Below are 15,061 nucleotides of genomic sequence, written 5' to 3'. Positions count from 1 at the left end.
ATTATATTTTACATTTGTAGTTTTAATTTTAGAACCAAATTAATTATATTTAAGAGTAACATTAGATTATGATGAATTCATAAATATAATGTTCATTCAACAGAAATTACTATTAAAACTGGCACTTTCTGCTCTTTACCATTTTGAGATTTTGGCAACATTTGACTCGTGTATATAAAACCAGAAGGAACATAGGACACAAACCTGAGGCCAAATTAAACTAATCTCTTCTGCCTGCATGTGATCCATGTCCATGCACCTATCCAAAAGCCTCTTAAATGCCACTATCGTATCTGGCTCCAACCACCCCTGGTTGTGTGTTCCAGGAACCCACCACTCTGTGTAAAAAACCTGCCCCTCTTAAAGCTATGTCTTTGCCATTTCCACCCTTGGAAAACAGGCTGTGATTGTCTACTATATCTATGTCTCACATAATTTTATATACTTCTGTCAGGTCTCCCCTCAGCCTCCAATGCCCCAGACAAAACTATCCAAGTTTGTCCAATCATCCTTATAGTTAACCCTCGCATCCGGGCAGCATTCTGTTAAACCTCTTGCACCCTCTCCAATGCCTCACATCCTTCCTGCAATGGGCAACGAGTGTTTGATTAGTAGGGGTGTCAGGGGTTATGGGAGAAGGTAGCAGATTGGGGTTGAGGTGGAGAGATAGATCAGTCATGATTGAATGGCGGAGTGGACTTGATGGGCTAATTCTGTTCCTATCTCATGAACTGCATACAATACTCCAAATGCAACTGAAATGCATTTCTATAAAGCTGCAACATGTCTTTCTGACTCTTATACTCAATGCCTAAAGCTAAAAAGACAAGCATAGCGTATGCCTATTTTACTACTTTTACTTCTGATACCACTTTCAGGAACCTGTGAACAGGACCTCAAGATCCCTCTTAATATCAATGCTGTTCAGGATTTTGTCTTTATCTGTAACTCGTTACATTCAACCTCCCAAAATGCAACTCGCTCGGATTAAACTGTCATTTTCCTATCCACTTATGTAGTTGATCAAGATCCTGCAGTATACTCTGCCAACCATCCTTAATGTACACAACTCCATCAATTTTGGTGTGATCTGCAAACATACAAACCTACCCATCTACATTTACATCCAAGTCATTTATATATATCACCAACAACAGAGGTTCCACACAGATCTCCGTGTAACTCCACTGGTCACAGACAAATAACACCCTTCCACCACAACCCATTGCAAGGTTTGCATTTTATGTTATAACTTATTGCTAAACCAATAACCAACGCTTTGGTTCCCTTTCAATTTTTATCTGAGGAAGATGCTCAACTAATAATATAGGATTTAATGATTGATGGAAGTGTACTTCTGGGTATGTGTTCACATGAAATAGTGTTGTGGCCTTGATATAACTTACATTTTCTTAAATACTTCCTTAAGTTGCATTCCAAAGTGTTAACCATGTGAGGATGAGGAAGAAAATAGCCCATTCTGTATCAGTCATCCAGAATAATTCCACAATCTCATCTCATTTTTCCATCTGGTAAAACTGTACTAGCCTCCACATGCATAACTGTGAGCTAATCACCTTGCATTTGGTCAAATGATTCAACAGGATCAATAAAGAGAAAACCTCTCTATGTATAGCCACTGCTCAGTACTATAAATCCCCTTCCCATTCCCATACTGACCCATTGAAGGGTCCTTATTAAAAAGGAGAAAATTATGCAAGTTCATTACCCACTTCCTCACATTTTGTAATCGTCTACTTCTTTAGTTTTACCATCTACCCAGTCGTAAAAGTATATACATGTTGCAATGGAGGGCCTTTTGTCCAATCAGATTTACCGTCCATGGGAGCTGTAGTCCTAATTCTACATTCCTCCTGTGTTCCATATTCCTTTAACCACTTTCCTTTATCCATCTATCTAAATTGCTCTCAACTGGTGACTCATCTTTCTGCTTCAGTCACTAGTTCCATGACAGCATTTGTATGGTATGTTCTAAAAATTCATATTGTACACCTTTAGTTTAGTTTGGAGACACAGCGAGGAAAAAAGGCCCTTCGGACCACCGAGTCCACACCGACCAGCGATCCCCGCACATTATCTCTACCCTACACACACTAGGGACAATTTTACATTTACACCAAGACAATTAACCTACAAACCTGCACGTCTTTGGAGTGTCAGAGGAAGTCAAAGATCTCGGAGAAAACTCATGCAGGTCACGGGAAGAACGTACAAACTCCGTACAGACAAGCACTTGTAGTCAGGATCGAACCCTGGTCTCTGGCGCCGTAAGGCAGTAGCTCTACTGCTATATCAACGTGCCGCCCTTTTCGAAATACCTTAATCAATTAAACAGTTGCCATCCACTATCCTATTTCCTCATAAGATGAATCATTGAGACAGCTTTGTAATATTTTCTGTTCTATTCAACATTTTAAATACCTTTAAAGTTTTTAAATTTGTACTTCCATCTTATAATAAAGTCAGACAATCCAGACATAGCAAGGTCAGATTTATTGCCATCCCTGATTCCCCAATAAGTAGCTACCTTGTCAAACCACGGGTATCTATATGGTGAAATTCAAATGGCTACACACCATTCAGTGAAATTCATACTGTTAGAAAGTGAGTTTACAGGATTTTGGACAAGTGATGATAACAAAACAACAATATATTTCCAAATCAGGATAACATCTACCTTGGAGGAAAATCTATAGGTAACTAGACCAAAGGGGACCCGTTGGGTCCCGTCCCCTCAACGCGCGGTTGCGAGGTGAAGGGGCAGCTTGCGGCGTCACACACACACACTAACCAACCCCCCACACACAAACACACTAACCAACCCCCCACACACAAACACACTAACCACCCCCATTGATATTATATTAATATTATTAATTCACTCCTTTTACCCCATCCCCCACCCTATCCACTCACGCATAGCCTCCAACTCGCAGGTGCGGCTAGAGGGGACGGGGATAGAGAGAGAGGGACACAGAGGCACAGAGAGACACACAGGGGCACAGACAGGGACACAGAGGCATATACAGGGACACAGACAGGGACACAGAGGCACAGACAGGGACGCAGAGAGAGACACGGAGGCACAGAGAGGGACACGGAGGCACAGAGAGGGACACAGACAGGGACACAGAGGCACAGACAGGGACACAGAGGCACAGACAGGGACACAGAGGCACAGACAGGACACAGAGGCACAGAGAGGGACAGGGAGGCACAGAGCGGGACACGGAGGCACAGAGAGGGAGAGAGGGAGAGAGGAAGAGGATAGTGGGGAGTGGGCAGCGGGGTGGGCTTCAACCAAATGACTGCGTGTTCAGTAGCTTCAATCCAGAGCCAGGTGCGGGGGGGGGTGGGGGGGTGGGAGAGGGGTCGTCACAGGGGAGGACAGAGAGAGGGCTACGGGCGGACGTGGAATCGAGGAAGGCTGTGGTCGGTCATGGACTCGAGGACCCTGAGTGCGGGGCGAAAGGCTGGCCGAGCGGGGCCAACTGCGAGCGGGCGGGGCCACGGCGAGTAGTAAAAGGACTGCGAGTCGAGGGGGTGATGTCACTCGCAGCGCGTGGAAAACAGTGCGCACAGGCCGCACGAGCAGATCCATTGTGACGTCATCAGCTCGTTTAGACGACAAGGGTCCCCCTATTCTGGCACAAAGAGTTTGCATTCACCCCATTTATTATCCTCATGATTTTATACACCTTGATCAGATCACCCCTCAGCCTCCTGCACTACAAGGAATAACGTCCTGGCCTGACTAACATCTCCCTATAGCTCACACCCTCGAGTCCTGACAGCATCCTTGTAAATCTTATCTGCTCCCCTTCCAGTTTCTTAGCATTTTTCCTATAATAGTGAGCAAAACTGAACCCAATACCCAACATCTTGTACAATTATAATAATATCCCAACTTCTGAACTCAACAGGAACTAAACAAGTACTTTGCAACCGTTTTCACCAAGGAGAAGGAGGACAGTAAGATCAATGTGGAAGAAAACTAATATGCAACGGCATTTTGAGATTAAGAAGGTGGTGGTGCTGGGGCTCTTGAAGAGCTTTAAGGTAGATAAATCCCTGGGACCTGATGTGATTTATCCCAGGTTATTGAGAGAGGCAAGAGAGGAGATTGCAGGAGTCTTAACTCTAAAGATGGCACCTGCCTGTGGCGACATTTTGCCAGCAGCTCGACGGAAGAGAATTATTTATACCTTCAATCAACTCACCTTGATCAGAGAAACGGCAGAAATCGGCGCCGTATCGGACAAGCTGCTAGTGCACTTGAAGGCACTAGCGATATCGCGATCTCCCGCAGCTGCGGGAGCCCCCGACTGTAAGCGTTCCCTCGATCACTGGAGAATGGTCAACTCTGCGTGGTGCTCAGACGTGGCAGTCCTATCCAACTCCTGCTCTCCACACCTGGAACACATGGCTGTGAAGTGCCATCCCTTCTACTTACCGAGGGAATTCACCTCCATCATCCTGACCGCGGTCTACATCCCTCCCGAGGCAGATGTCCATCTGGCACTGTGGGAGCTGCACGTCGTGGTCAATAAGCACCAGACGGCTTACCCCGAGGCATTTACCACCATAGCCGGGGACTTCAACAAAGCCAAACTGAAGAAATCGCTCCCTAACTTCCACCAACACATCTCCTGTAGTACAGAGGGATCAAACATCCTCGACCACTGCTACACGACCATCAAAGACGTCTATCGCTCTATCCCTCGCCCATACAGCGGTGCTGCTTCCACCTGCCTACAGGCAGCAATTGAAGAGCGCACCCCCAGAGGTGAGGACTGCACAAAGCTGGTGGGGGGTGGGGGGGGGTGGGGCAGAGGAACAACTCCAGGTCCGTTTGGAGTCTGTAGACTGGGCAATGTTCAGGGACTCAGCAACGGACCTGAATGAATACGCCACAGTCGTTACAGACTTCATAAAGAAATGTGTGGAGGACTGCATCCCAACAAAAATCCTTCCGAGTGTTTCCTAACCAGAAGCCTTGGATGAACCATGAGATCTGCATTCTTTTGAAGACCAGATCCCGGGCATTCAGGTCTGGAGATACAGAGGTCTACAAGAAGTCCAGATAGGACCTTGGTAAGGCCATCAAAAAGGCCAAAAGGGACTTTTGCTCCAAGCTGGAGACGGATGTTCGGTAACTGTGGCAGGGCTTGAATGCCATCACCTCCTAAAAGGCGAAATCAGGAGGCAGCTCAAATGACAGCGAGGCATCACTCACTGACGAGCTCAATGCGTTCTAGGCACGGTTCGATAGTGCCTTCCCGAGCCCCAATTCGTCATGATGGTATTTTGGTCCCAGTCACAAAGGCCGACGTTAGAAGATCCTTCTGAGGGGTGAACCCTCGCAAAGCGTCTGGACCTGATGGTATACACGGGCATTTTAAAAACCTGTGTGAACCAACTGGCTGGAGTTTTTACGGACATTTTCAAACTCTCACTTCTGAGGTCTGAGGTTCCCACCTGCTTTAAAAGGGCATCAATAATACCGGTGCACAAGAAGAGCAAGTGACGTTTCTCAAGGACTATCGACCAGTGGCAGTAATGTCTGTGGTGATGATGTGCTTTGAGAGGCGCAAATCAACTCATACCTCGACAAAAAACCTGGACCCACTGCAGTTCGCTTACCGCCACAACAGATCATAGAAACATAGAAATTAGGTGCAGGAGTAGGCCATTCGGCCCTTCGAGCCTGCACCGCCATTCAATATGATCATGGCTGATCATCCAACTCAGTATCCCGTACCTGCCTTCTCTCCATACCCTCTGATCCCCTTAGCCACAAGGGCCACATCTAACTCCCTCTTAAATATAGCCAATGAACTGGCCTCGACTAGCCTCTGTGGCAGGGAGTTCCAGAGATTCACCACTCTCTGTGTGAAAAAAGTTCTTCTCATCTCAGGTGGATGTGATCTCACTGGCTCTCCACTCCGCTCTGGAGCACTTGGGCAACAAAAACACATACGTCAGGCTGTTATTCATTGACTACAGCTCAGCATTTAATACCATCATCCTCTCCACGCTGGTTACCAAGCGCTCAGATCTGGGTCTCTGCGCATCCCTCTGCAATTGGATCCTCGACTTCCTCATTCACAGACCACAGTCTTTCCGTATTGGTGGAAATGTGTCATCCTCGATAACAATCAGCATGGGAGCACCTCAAGGCTGTCTGCTCAGCCCCCTAATTTACTCACTCTATACTCATGACTCTGTAGCCGGACATAGTGCGAACTCCATCATCAAGTTCGCCGACGACACCACTGTTGTGGGACTTATCACTGATGGGGACGAGTCAGAGTATAGAAGTGAGATCGACCAAATGGTGCCAGCACAATAACCTGGCTCTCAACACCAGCAAACCAAGGAACTGATTGTGGACCATGTAAGGGGTAGGATGGGGACCCACAGTCCCAATTATATCAACAGGTCGATTGTGGAATGGGTCACGAACTTTAAATTCCTGGGCGTGCATATTTACAAAGATCTCTCCGGGTCTCAGCACACTGATGCATTTATAAAGAAAGCACATCAGCGCCTCTACTTCCTGAGATTACAGAGAGTCGGTATGTCAAGGAGGACTCTCTCGAACTTCTACATGTGCACAGTAGAGAGCATGCTAACTGGTTGCATCGTGGCTTGGTTCGGCAACCTGAGCGTCCAGGAGCGGAAAAGGCTGCAAAAAGTTGTAAACGCTGCCCAGTCCATCATCAGCTCTGACCTCCCTACCATCGAGGAGATCTATCGCAGTCGCTGCCTCAAAAAGACTGCCAACATCATCAAGGACCCACACCATCCTAGCCACACACTCATCTCTCCGCTGCCATCCGGTAGAAGGTACAGGAGCCGAAATCTGGTACATCTAGGTTCAGGAACAGCTTCTTCCCCACAGCCATCAGACTATTAAACACAACTTCAAAAAAACTCTGAACTATAACAGCCTATTGCACTTTATCTGTTTATTTATTTGCGTAAATATATTTTCTATCGTATATAGACACACTGATCTGTTCTGTATTTATGCCTACAATATTCTGTTGTGCTGCAGCAAGCAAGAATTTCATTGTCCTATCTGGGACACATGACAATAAACTCTCTTGACTTGACTTGATTCTTCTCAAGACATAGGCAAGGTCCTGGAGGGCTGGAGTAGCTGATGTTGTTCTTTCATTTTAGGAAAGTAGAGAGAAACCAGGAAAATATAGGCCTGTGAGCCTTACATCAGTGATATTTAGTTTATTATTGTCACATTGCACCAAGGTACAGTGAAAAGCTATTGTTTGCTTGCCATCCAGTCAAATAAAATGCTATACATGATTACAATCAAGCCGTCCACGGGTTACAGATAAAGGATAAAGGGTATAACATTCAGTGAAAGATAATGAAAAGGTTAAATGCTTTCAAATATATAAAAAATACATAGTGGAATACTTGGTGGTAGACAAAAATGCTGGAGAAACTCAACGGGTGAGGCATCTATGGAGCGAAAGAAATAGGCAACGTTTCGAGTCGAAACCCTTCTTCAGACCCGAAACTTTGCCCATTTCCTTCGCTCCTTGGATGCTGCCTCACCCGCTGAGTTTCTACGGCATTTTTGTCTACCTTCGATTTTGCAGCATCTGCAGTTCCTTCTTGAACATAGTGGAATACTTGACTAGCTTGTAGCTTATATTTCGTCTCAAGCAGGCCTTCTCCAGTGGATTGATAAGGGAGAGAGAGAGAGAGAGAGACAAGCGCCAGCTTGTTTCAGGTTGGTATATATTGAGACAATGACCGGTGCCGTTGAAATGTGTCTACCAATTGATAAGAGAGTCAGACTCGTGTAGTGATGTGTATTGCTTTAATCTTGTGACCTCTTTGGAATGCGATTAATCTTGTGACCATGACTAACCTCTTTGGAATATGATTAAGTGACACACAGTATAAAGCACCGTGCAAAGCTTTGTTTATTGAAGTCGTGGCGCGGGGGAAGTCAAGTGTCTGTGTTGCTTACATGACTGGTGTATCCCCGTCATTTCCTGGCCAATGATCAGTAAAGCTTGAATTGGTCTAACTAACGTTTTTATGAGTTGTCTGTTTATTAAGAAGTGAACCTTATCAATAATGTCCACTTAAAGATAGTTCGTGGGTGTTCAACGAGATAGATAGGAGGTCAGGGCTGTACTCTGGCTGATGATAAAAAAAAGTTCAATTGCCTAACTACAGCTGGGAAGAAAAAGTACCCCTGAATCTGGAGGTATGTTTTCAAACATCTATACCTCTTGAGAGAGGGGAGAGGAGGGAGTGACTGGGGTAAGACTGGTCCTTGATTATGCTGGTGGCCTCACTGAGGTGGCATGATGTATAGATGGTCAATTGAAGAGAGACTGGTTTGCGTGTCTGGGTTGGGCTGTGTCTCTGCAATTTCTTGTGGACTTGGATGGTGCCGTTCCCAAACCAGGCTGTGATGCATCCCAATAAAATGCGCTCTACGGCATATCCATATAAGTTGATGAGGTTTGTGGTAGATATGCCGAGCATCTTAAGCCCTCTAAGGAAGTAGACGCATTGGTATGCTTTCTTTTCCACAGCTTTGATGTGGCTGGTACAGGACAATTTGCTGGTGATATTTATTTCTAGGAACTTGAAGCTTTTAACCATCTCTACTTTAGCGCCATCAATGTACTGCTTCACTTCCAGAAATCAATCTTAGAAACATGGAAAATAGGTACAGGAATAGGCCATTCGGCCCTTCGAACCATTCAATATAATCATGGCTGATCATCCGAAATCAGTCCCCCTTTTCTGCTTTCTCCCCATATCCCTTGATTCCGTTAGAGCTAAATCTAATTCTCTCTTGAAAAGATCCAGTGAATTGGCCTCCACCCCATATCCCTTGATTCCGTTAGAGCTAAATCTAACTCTCTCTTGAAAAGATCCAATGAATTGGCCTCCACTGCTTTCAATGAATTCCACAGATACATAACTCTCTGGGTGAAAAAGTGTTTCCTTATCTCAGTCCTAAATGGCCTACCCCTTATTCTTACTCTGTGACACCTGGTTCTGGACTTCTCCAACATGGGGAACATTTTTCCTGCATCTAGTTGTCCAATCCCTTAAGAATGTTATATGTTTCTATAAGATACCTCTCATCCTTCTGAATTCCAATGAATATAAACCCAGTCAATCCATTCTTTCATCATATGTCGGTCCCACCCCCCTGGGAATTAATCTGGTGAATTTACGCAGCACTCCCTCAATAGCAAGAATGTCAATCACTATCTCCCTTGCTGACATGGATTGTTGTGTTACCGGGTTACGAGGTTCTGAATCTCCTTCCTGTACTCCGTCTCACCATTATTTGATATTTGGCCCATTACCATGTTGTCATCTGCAAACTTGTAAATTGGGTTGGATTGGTAGTTGGCTGCACAGTCATGAGTGTATAAAGAATATGGTAGGCAAGGATTCTTCGGGGTAAGATTTAATCCCATTTGTAAGGGAAGCGGTTAATTAGAGATAGCCAGCATGGCTCTTTGTACAAGACAGGTCATGTCTTACTAACTTGATCGAGTTTTTTGAGGAGGTGACAAAGGTGATCGATGAAGGATAGGGCAGTGGATAATGTCTACATTGATTAGGCATTTGAAGAAATTGCCATGGGAGGCTGATCCAGAAGATTAAGATGCATAAGATTAACAGTGAGTTGATCATATGGATTCAGAATTGGCTTACTAATAGAAGACTGATACAAGGTGGAAGAACAATATTTATTATAGAGGACTGTGACCAATGGAGTTCCACAGGGATCTCTTCTTTTTGTGATAATAATATATACGACTTGGACGCAAACATAAATGGGTTGGTTAGTAAATTTGCAGATGACACCAAGATTGTTGGGTCAGACTGTGAGGAAAGTTGTCGGGGTATACAGTGGGATATAGATCAGCTATAGAAGTGGGCAAAGAAGTGGCAGATGGAGTTTAACCCGAGCAAGTGTGAGGTGTTGCACTTTGGGAGGTCAAATGGCAATTAATGAAAAGACCCTTCTCAGCATTGATGTACAGGGGGATCTTGGGGTCTAAGTCCATAACTCTCTGAAAGTGGCAACACAAGTAGAGAGAGTGGTAAAGAAGGCATATGGTTTGCTTGCTTTCATAGGTCAAGGCATTGATTATAAGAGTCAGGAAGTCACAATGTCGCTTTATATGACTTTGGTTTGGAGTACTGCATGCAGTTCTAGTCACCCCATTACAAGAAGGAGGTGGAAGCTTTGGAAAGGTTGCAGAGGAGCTTTACCGGAATGATGACTGGAAGAGGGGATATTAGTTACAGAGCGAGGGTGGTCAGACTTGGATTGTTTTCTCTGGAACACCGGAGGTAGTGGGGAGACCTGATATATCTATCTATATATACGTATAAAACTCTCATCTTGTATGTCTGTGTGTGTGTGTTTGTGTGTGGTTCTTTTTGTATCTTCGCCAAAACTCTGCGTGGAAGCGCTGAAACCTTTCCACATTCTTACTCACATTTTTCCCGACCACGCCATAATCAGGCTCCCTTCAGATTTGATGCTATATTGCACAAGTTATTGATGATTAAAGTTAAATTAAAAAAAACTGTGAAGAATAACTGACTGCTTTGAGATTTTTCTGGCAGCTTTCAGTGATTATGTCACAATGGCATCTCACAGTCATCTAATCACAATGGGATCTCATTTACATACGCTGTCAATGACGTCACAATGGGATTGTAGCCCTCCTAGCTCTAGCAGTTGCAAATGTATTTTTCTTAAAGTCACAGTACACTGAATGTTTTAAAAGTTTAAAATGAGGGAGTGTGAATAAGGCAAAATGAGTAGCCCCTGCGCCATTGGGGGCTATGGGTGAGTGGTGCAATATTGCGTTGGGGGAACGGGTTACGTTGGGGCAGTGGGTGATTGGCGGAAACGGGTTGCGTTGGGGGAACAGGTCAGTGGTGGATTATTGCGTTGGGGGGGGAAAAGGGTCCCAAAGGGTCCCACTTGGTCTAGTATACTATTAAAAGCCTCGTCTTGTTTGTCTGTCTGTCTGTCTGTGAGATCAAGGAACTATGCCAAACAGTACACAATAGCGAGAAAATGTTTGCAGAATCTTACTCAACTTTTCCCCGTGGTCATTAGTATCAAGTTTCTTCACATTTGGTGTTATATTTCATGTTATTGATACATAAAGTTTTAAAAAAAAAGCCAACTTTGAAAATAATAACTGCCTGTGAGTGGGAGACTTTTCTAGCAGCTTCCAGTGATGATGTCACAACGGCATCTCACAGTCGTCCAATCACAATGGGATCTCATTTACACAAGCCGCCGTGAAGTTTCCGAAAACTGAATATGACATCACAATGGGATCTCAGGCACACGCTGCAGTGAACATTCCGACAACCGAACATGACATCACGATGTGATCTCTGCTGTCAATACAGAAGCTATGAGAGTTGACGGAGTGGGGGATGGGAGGAGAAGAAATGTTACTTAAACATTGATTTTAATGGGGTAGTGTGAAAGGGGAGGTGAGAAAGGGAGTTTTGACTGAGGGCAGGGAAAAGGAGAGGGAAGGAGAGGTGACAGAGAGACAATGGGATCAGCAGCTTCAAGGGGAGTAAGGAGAGAGAGAGAGATTTTTGCCCCTCCCCACATGGGAAGGATTCATTGCCTCCAGGGACCGCCGACCCAAAAGTCGAGTCAATTCATTGGCTCCGGGAAGCACCCACTGCCCCCCCCCCCCCCACGTGGGAAGGATTGATTGGGTTGGGGGAATGGTTGAGTGGTGGAAACGGGTTGTGTTGGGGAAATGGGTGAGTGGTAGAATATTGTGTTGGGCGAACGGGTGATGGGGGTGATTGGCTCCGGGGGGAGCCTGTCTCCGGGGTGAGCGCTGCCGCCTCTTTCGGGGACCAGCCCTCCCGTGTGACGTCGCACCCCCCCCCCCCCTCCCCTGCGTTGGGGGACGGGTCCCACTTGGTCTAGTAAGTATATAAAACTATGACAGGCATAGATAGGGTAGACAGTCAGAACCATTTCCCCAGAATGGAAAGATCAAATACTAGAAGGCATAGCTTTAAGGTGAGAGTTGCCAAGTTTAGAGATAAGTCGGGCTACCTTTTAAAAATTGGTGAATGCTTGGAAAGTGCTGCCAGGGATGGTGGTTAAGGCTGATACAATACTGGCATTTAAAAGACTTTTGGATAGGCAAATTGTTGTGCAGGGAATGAAGAAATATAGATTATGTACAGGTAGATAAGAGATGGTCTTGGCATTATGTTCGGCGCAGACATTGTGGACCAAAAGGCCTGTTCTTGTGCTGCACTGTTTTATGTTCTAATTCACTGACTGATTAATGTCAACGTGTCAAAAGCCTTCATTTCTAGCCAAAACTATCTGTGCCGACAATCCATGGTTTTATTCCTTGGAATGCAGAAGACTGAGGGGTGTATAAAATCATGAGCATAGATAGGGTGAATGCACAGTCTTTATTCCAGGGTAGGAGAATCAAGAACCAGATGACATATGTTTAAGATGAGAAGGGAGATTCAATCGGAACCGGAGGAGCAACTTTTTCACAAAGAGGGTGGTGGGAACATGGAATAAACTGCCATATGAAGTAATTGAAGCAGGAACTATGTACTGGTACTCCTAGATCTCTCTGTTCTATCACACTCCGCAGGAACCAACTGTTCATTGTGAAGGTCCAGCCCTGGTCAACTTCTCAAAAAGCAGCGCCTTACACTAACCTGAATTAAACTCCATTAGCTCTTCCTCTGCCCTCTTGCCCAACTGATCAAGATGCTTTTGTAATTCTTGATAATCATCTTTACTGGTGAAGTGGTGTTGGGTTTCTTAATAAATATTAGGAGGGGAATAATTCCCTGGGGCCTGATGAAATCTATACCAGATAGTGAGAGAGGCAAGGAAGTAATTGCTAGAGCCTTGACAAGATCTTTATATTCCCTTGACTAACGGGCGAGGTCCCAAAAGATTGGAGAATAAATATTGCTATTCTTTTGTTTAAGGGCAACAGGAATAATCCAGGATATTTTAGGCCGGTGTACCTTACATAAGTAGTAGGCAAAGATTTGTTAGAGACGATTTAGGTATTTGTAAAAGCATGGACTTATTAGGGAATGTCAGCATGGCTTTGCACAAGGGAAGGTCCAGTCTCACAAATTTGATTGTGTTTTTTTAAAAGAAGGTGACAAAGATGATTGATGAACTTTAATAAATCATGGTAGGCTGGCCCAGAAGATTAAGTCATGTTAAATCAATGGCGAGTTGGTAAATTGGATCTAAAATTAGCTTTGGTCATATATGATAGAGAACAGTGGTGGAGGAATGTTTTTCATAATTGGAGGATCAGTGGAAATGTTGTCAAAAAATAAAGCAAGACATAGGTCAGTTGGAAATTTCTGCTGAGAAATGGCAGATTAAATTTAATTAGTTTGTGGTGATGCATTTTGGAGGTCAAATGCAAGAAGAAAATATACAATAAAACTATCAAACTAGGATAGTTTTCTATGGAGCACGGAAGCCAAGAGGTAACAGACTAGAAGTATATAAAATTATAAGATAAGGCAGATAGTACGTGTCTAAGAAGGAACTGCAGATGCTGGTTTAAACCGAAGATAGACACAAAAAGATGGAGTAACTCAGCGGGACAGGCAGCATCTCTGCAGAGAAGGAATGGGTGACGTTTCAGATCAAGACCCTTCTTCAGACTGGTTAGGGATAAGGGACACAAGATATAGATGGTGATGTGGAGAGATAAAGAACAATGAATAAAAGATATGCAAAAAAGTACCGATAAAGAAACAGGCCATTGTAAGCGGTTTGTAGGGTGAAAATGAGAAGCTAGTGCGACTTGGGTGGGGGAGGGAGATAGTAAGAGTGTTTTCCTTCATCGCATAAATGGTAAATGCCAGAGGACATAGGTTTAAGGGGCAAAGTTTAAAGGAGATTATTTGAGGCAAGTTTTGTTTAACACGGAGTGGTTGGGGCCTGGAAAGCGCTGTCATGAGAGGTGGTAGTGGCAGATATGAGAGCAACATTTAAGAGGCATTTACACAGACACATGAACAGGCAGGAAATAAAGGGACATAGACCATTATTGTATTAACCATGATGCCTATCTAACTAATTTTCTCTGCAGACAGACAAGATTAGTGATAGGCATCATGGTTGACACAGTAATGGTGGGCCAAAGCGCATGTTGCTTTGCTGTACTTTTAGATTCATAGGAACAGAACAGGACTTTCAGAGTTATAGGAAAAACACAGAAACAGGCCCTTTCACCCAATTCATCCCTGCTGACCAAGATGCCAATCTACTTTAGTCCCATTTATCTAGGTTTGACCCATATCCTTCTAAACCAACAATAAGACTGCAGATGCTGGAATTGTGAACAAAAAACAAAGCATTAGAGGAACTCAGTGTTATCATCGAATCATAGAGCTAGATGTTCAGCATGGAAACAGACTCTTCAGCTCACCTTGTCTATGCAGACTGAGTTGGTATATTGGGCTAGTCCTATTTCCCTGCAATTGGCCCTTAGCCCTCCAAAACTAATACTTTTATAACTATATATTCCTACTTCTAAACTCCAACTCTTTAATAATAAAGACCAAAGTAATACGATACGATAAAACTTTATTGATCACCGGAGGGAAATTGGTCTGCCGAGTCACAACACACAAGGTACACAAAAACTTGAAATTAAAAGTGAAAACAAAAATAAAGACAAACGACTGTTGGCTGGCTGCCATGTGCACAGCCCCTTCACTGGAACAAATGAACAAACGAACAAACAAACAAACACAGACTTATCCCCTGGGCAGAGGATTCTAAACTAGAGTGCCGCCCCCCCCCACACCGGGTCCCCCTTTGTCCCCCCATGCCGGGTCCTCCATTGTTCTTCACGGCGTCCCCCCATGCCGGGTCCCCATTGTCTTCCCCTCCCCCCTCACTCTCATCGACCGTGAGGCCCCACCGCCGCCGAGGCTCCCGCTGCTGCCGCCG

General features: G+C 44.7%; 1 protein-coding gene across 6 annotated transcripts in view; it reads right to left on the bottom strand.

The window, feature by feature from the left end:
- Nucleotides 1-15,061, bottom strand: part of ss18l1 (SS18L1 subunit of BAF chromatin remodeling complex) — an 87,361-nt gene that overhangs the window by 27,161 nt on the left and 45,139 nt on the right. The window lies entirely within an intron of this gene.

Source organism: Amblyraja radiata, chromosome 23, assembly GCF_010909765.2.
Source record: "Amblyraja radiata isolate CabotCenter1 chromosome 23, sAmbRad1.1.pri, whole genome shotgun sequence".
NCBI classification, from domain to species: domain Eukaryota; kingdom Metazoa; phylum Chordata; class Chondrichthyes; order Rajiformes; family Rajidae; genus Amblyraja; species Amblyraja radiata.
This window is presented reverse-complemented; position numbering and strand designations above follow the sequence as displayed.